The sequence below is a fragment of the Lepisosteus oculatus genome, chromosome 4 (genome assembly GCF_040954835.1).
Source record: "Lepisosteus oculatus isolate fLepOcu1 chromosome 4, fLepOcu1.hap2, whole genome shotgun sequence".
NCBI classification, from domain to species: domain Eukaryota; kingdom Metazoa; phylum Chordata; class Actinopteri; order Semionotiformes; family Lepisosteidae; genus Lepisosteus; species Lepisosteus oculatus.
This window is the reverse complement of record NC_090699.1, coordinates 45,213,061-45,218,647: the sequence shown is the minus strand read 5'-3', so window position 1 is coordinate 45,218,647 and position 5,587 is coordinate 45,213,061. Positions and strand designations below refer to the sequence as shown.

Sequence of the window (5,587 nt, the reverse complement as noted above, 5' to 3'; positions counted from 1 at the left end):
TTCTATCACCTCCCATCCAGACGGTGGTGGAGAATTTTAATGAAGAGTGAATCTTGGCTCTCCAGCCCTGTGGTGCAGAATAGCTCATACCAAAGTGTTGTGAGTCCTGGGAGCCAGCCTGCTTCCATATCACACTTTGGCCACAAAACCGAGGGGACAGAAACTCTTTTGTTGCTTTTTTTTAAAATTCTGTTCAAAATGTGAAAGCAGGCGTTGTTAATTCGGAGAGGATGATGCAGTCGTCTCCACACGCGAAGATTTGGACTCTGAATGTAGCTGTGTCTGGAGTCAGGAGAGGTGTGGCTGCTTGGTTCTGTTACAGCTGGAGCAAGGTGAAAGACAAGCAGCATGACCACCTGATTGCTGGGCAGGTTTGATTTTCTGCACAGTAATTTTGTTAAAAATAAGACAAAAATAAGGCAGGCAAGGCGACATTGTGGTTAGCATTGCTACCTCACAGCTCTTGTGTCCTGGGTTTGATTCCAGGAGGTGGTACCTTCCGTGTGGAGTTTGCATGTTTTATCCAGGTGTGTGGGCTTTCTCCAGGTGTTCTGGTTTCTTCCCACCTTTCAAAGACATTCTAGCTGGGTTAATTGTCTATGCGCACCTTTCTGATAATGGATGGGTTGGATAGACTGAAAAATAGGTTGCAGTCAATACTGTCGCTGTAACAGCAGTTAAAGAAATACAAGAAAATTTAGAGACTATTCAGGACTGACCAGACCGGACAGATTTTTTATTGATCAAAAGGTTTGTGTTTGTTTAATTATATCCCTTTTATATGGTCAGTGACTACTTGTATATATAGAGAAATGGGCTTTTCTAAATGAAGTGAAAACTGCAGATTTTAAATCCAGGGTGTGATACTCTGAGACGTGTTTGGTGTCAATTACTAACCTCATTCATCCTTCCAGTTGCTGAAAAATGGTCGTAACTCAATTAACTCAATTAGTCTCATAAATTGGCCGCTCAGTGGCGCAGTAGTTATCATTGCTGCCTCGTAGCACTGGGGCCCTGGGCTCAGTTCCAGACCTGGGGTGCTGTCTGTGTGTACGTTCTCCCTTGGGTACCTGTTCACATGGGTTTCCGCTGGGTTCCCCAGTTTCCTCCCACAGTCCAAAGACATACTGGCAGGTTAATCTGTCTGTCCTGGGATAGACTTGCGTCCTGTCCAGGGTGTATCCTGCCTTATGCCCGTTGCTCACTGGAATAGGCACCGGCTCCCCTGCGACCTTGAATTGGAAGGAGTGGATAGTCTCATGAATAAAGAGCTCAGCTGAATTGAAAGGCAGACAAGTCCACCAAGACCCAGACTGAGAACTACTACACTAGTGAGACCTCATTTAGAATGTAAAGGAACGGGTAAAGGTTTCTTCCATGCTGAAAAGGAAACAGACGCAACATTTCAGCTTCCTTCAGAAGGCGCCTCAGCCGAAGTGTTGTGTTTCTTTTCAGCATGGAAATAAACCTTCACCTGTTCCTTTGCAGCCTACTCATGCTGATGCAGCCACCTACCTCAAGCCCCTGATTTAGAATATTGAGTTCAGTTTTGCTCTGTGTTGTTGCAAAACTGGGCTTTCTGCCCGTAGGAAGAGTCCAAAGCAGAGTCACCAGAACAACTTCAAATGAATGCTGTGTACACAGCAAGCCAGAGGAACTTTACAAAAGCACATGATACACCCATCCATTTTCTAATCTGCTTATCCAGTAAAAAGGGTTGTTGGGGAGCCGGAGCCTATTCCAATAAAACAACGGGCACAAGGCAGGATACAGCCTGGACAGGACGCCAGTCCATCGCAGGATACACACAGACACACACTCGCAGCAGGACCAGTTCTTTTACAGATGCCAGTTAACCAACCAGTACGTCTGAGGACTATGGGAGGAAACCACAGCACACAGAGGAGTTTTAGAGTACCGCCAAGCAACAGCAGAATGAATAGGGTCGACAACAATACAGAGATAAGCTTCGAAAAGATTTAGTCAGTCATCCTCTCTGGATAATCCCACTGTAATGTGAGATGGGGTTGTCTTCACCGCTTACCCAAGTCTCTGGAAAAGAGCAGAGTTCCAGCTCCCGGTTTGTTTATTAGAAGGAGCGATCCCAGCTGGGTTCCGTGTCTGGGTGAGAAGCAATCAACAAGCTCACTTCTGTGGTATCTTCTGGTTTCAGTGACCTGAAGAAATCCCTCCGTAAAAAACGGCACCCTTACTGTGGATCTTTATCCTTTCAAGATTTGAGAGTGCTGTCGAAATCATTCCACTGGCTACTAACACAGAGCTGTCGATCCAGATATGAGACTGGCAAACCGCCTGCCATGGATATTGGACAGCACTCTCACTTCTGCAGGAACAAATACTGAAATAAATACTGGAACTGTCTGTGTCACAAGAGCTAGCTGCAGGTAGCCTCATGCAGATGACTTCATCTCTATGAAGAAAGGGAAGCAGTTTTTTTCTCCAAGAGTGTGTGCGTCAGTAAGAGTTAAAGCTATCCACATGGAAACAGTCTCTTTGGTGCAGGTGTATATTTTACTTACACAATTGAGCACAAATTCCATGTTTTTAGACATTAAAAGCTGGGTGCAGCATTACCACCTGCTCTTACAATAATGAGCTTGATTAATAACAATCATGGCAACTTTACAACTTTATAACTGCAATCTTACCGACCTTCTTTTTTCACTTAACACAGCTCAGCGCCACACATTCAGATAATTCAAATATGCAGAAGATAATTGGCTCCTGATTGTTATTTTATTTCCGTACTTTACTTATGTGATGAGTACTGTTGATATTTTGACCTTGTGTGGCATAACCCTTACCATTGTCCTCTTGCTGAGAAATCTGTACGTCTTCATCTGTTCTCACACAACTGCTTCTTCCGGTGCCTCCAGCCTTACCTGACGGAGACTTACTTCAAGCATGAAACCTTTTTTCTTGCCATGCTGTAATGGCTGCTTTGCCTGGCCAGGCTCTGCTCATGCTGTCTGACTGCAACACCCTGTGACACACTAGGTCTGAGATATTTGTCTGTGAAATTTAGCACTTTACAACACACAAGCTAATTTTGTAGGTTCCCACAACTCTTTGGGACGCTCACCATAGAGGTAAATATAAATTAAAGGTTATTAGCTGGTATAGAGTTTCTAAGAATTGGTTGGGAAGACGGCCAATTAATTCCATTAAAGCCTTAAACTGCCATTGACAGTGTTCCAGAATAAGCGCTTTCTACAGAAATGGAAGCAAGCAACAGATGAGTGTTCATGAAGGCTGTGGGTGAAATTCAGATTATTCCTATTCTAACTTACTTTACAGCCTTATTCAGTGATAGGTCTTAAGACTGACCACAGGAATCTGTTGTTGCTCTGTCAGTTACTATGGAAACTATTGTGCAAGTCATCTTGGGCATTATAACTGTTTTTTTTTATAATACCATCAGTTTAGTTTGGGCAGGTGGCACAATGGCACAGTAGTTAGCATTTGGGGCCCTGGGTTCAATTTCTGAGGTGCTGTCTGTGTGGAGTTTGTATTTTCTCCCCGTGTTCTCTTGGGTTTCCTCCAGGTGCGCCGGTTTCCTCCCACAGTCCAAAGACATGCTGGGAATTGAATTGGCTTCGGAGAAATTGACCCAGGTGTGAGTGCGAGCTTGTCGATGGTGCCAGGACGGCTTCCGGCTCCCTCGTAACCCTGTAGTGGCTAAAGCGATTAGAAAATGGATGGATACATTTATTCCAATATGTCACCTGCTCTCTTAATAACCAAACTCTTTGGAGTGAATTTTTTACGATGGCTTTTGCATCTGCAAAAGTAACAAAAGATATGAAAGCGGACCTTAGGCTCAATTTTAGGCAAAATAGAGACGATCCAAAACCTTGGTTTTGGGAAAGCAAATTCCAAACCATTTCATGGAGTTTGTGTTGGTACAGTCCTCCCTATTGCAATATGTTCCTCTTGGAGCACTTGACCAGCCTCTTTTCCTGAAACAATGCATCCTTAATTGCTTTATTGAATTATCTTTTGCAAGTTAATGTGATTGAGAGAACCATATCTGCATCATGTCCCACACATTAAATTCCGAGCGGGTTCCAGGGACACTAATATCCTAAGTAGTTTATTGAACCCAGGATCTCAACCAGCTGCTTCTTGAAAGAAACCAAAGTATCAGCTTCAACAACACAGCTGGGCAGCTTGTTCCAGACTCCCACAACTCTGTTCTCAGTTTTAAATACAATTGTGTTTCACTGTTCACTGTGACACTGCTAAATGACACAGAAATATGGGAAATGAACGTCCCTGGTATACTTCTCCTTAAAAATTAATTTGTTGAGGTACAGCTTTGAGCCAATACTTATAGCAGCCAATATTTCAACCGACTAAATTCTTTGGGCTGCGCCAGGTTCAGAAAGATTCAATTGTGACCCTTCCTTTCCCCTTGCATTGTGATGGCTTTGGCTTAACTGAAGATGTTTTAAGCTCTAAAAATGTGTGCAGGAAAGACCTCCCTCTCCACCTCCCTGCACCCAAGCGAAGACTGAGCTCTTTGTTCCAGACCACGTGGCAGCACATCTCCGAGTGGGCAGCGTCTGCGGGGGGGCCCGTCAGAGAAAACAGCGTCATTCACGGGAAACTTGGTGGCCTCTTAAAAATTCTCCCGCGGTGTTTTGATAGCCCGAGGGGCACAATGCACGCCTTGTCTCGTCGCGGAGATGTTGTGATGGCACTTGTTAACTGAGCCGATATGTGTCACCGACTGTGGAGCTGTGTCTCCGAGTTGGTGTGCTCCAGGGGTCACAGCCATCCCCGTGGTGGCACTGACACCACAGCTGCCGACCAGAGCCGTCCTGTCTGCCGCGCCGTAGGACTTCCTGGAATTTTGTTCCCAGCTGAATGCCGATTGTGTCACTTCGTTTGTCGTATATTCTTAGTCATAGCTCTCCTGGGGAACACGGATTCACTTGAATCTCAGCTGATTGTTGCCGCGACTTTGGAGAAACAAAGTAGGAGGATGAGGCCATATTTGTGTGTCACAACAAGATCCTTTTAACTGGAAACTTCTATCGGAGTTTTGTTCCAACTTTTTAAAGGTTGTTTTAGCATGTCAGGGTGGTGCCAAGATGAAAGTGTTGCAGTCGGTAAGATTTAATTCTCAGAGTCTGTTAAGGCATCACCCTACTCACAAAAAAAACTCAAGTGTGACTGGCCTAAGTCTCCATTATCCATCTGATTTATTAGCTGATGTTCCCATGTCAAATTAGATTGGATCTAAAATACTGGGGACAGGATCCGCATGTTGCACAGAAAAGGCAAGGGTTGTATTGTCCCCGGCCGTCTTCTCACTCAGTCATGTCTCGCAGTTAAAAATGTAATAAACCCAACAGACATTTTTACCAGGAGCTTAGCAATTAGCACTGAATAACATGGCATGTCTATCCAGGTCTTGGTACTGTCTAATGTATCCAGCAAAAGAGAATTTTGCTTCTAACAGTCTTGCCCTCCCTTGGCAATTCTCCTAGTTTATGAAAATCCTTCCTCCAAACTGATCAGAAAGCCAGGTACAAGACCCAGAAAAGCACAGAACTCCACA

At 44.5% G+C, this 5,587-nt stretch overlaps 1 long non-coding RNA gene across 1 annotated transcript; it reads right to left on the bottom strand.

Annotated features, from left to right (window-relative positions):
• On the bottom strand, positions 1 to 1,222 carry LOC107077413 (uncharacterized). The gene is made up of 3 exons (XR_001478447.2): positions 898 to 1,222; positions 454 to 566; positions 1 to 322 (listed from the first exon to the last, which is right to left on the bottom strand). It is a non-coding gene; the product is annotated as an uncharacterized lncRNA (long non-coding RNA).
• Positions 1,223 to 5,587: the final 4,365 nt, after the last annotated feature.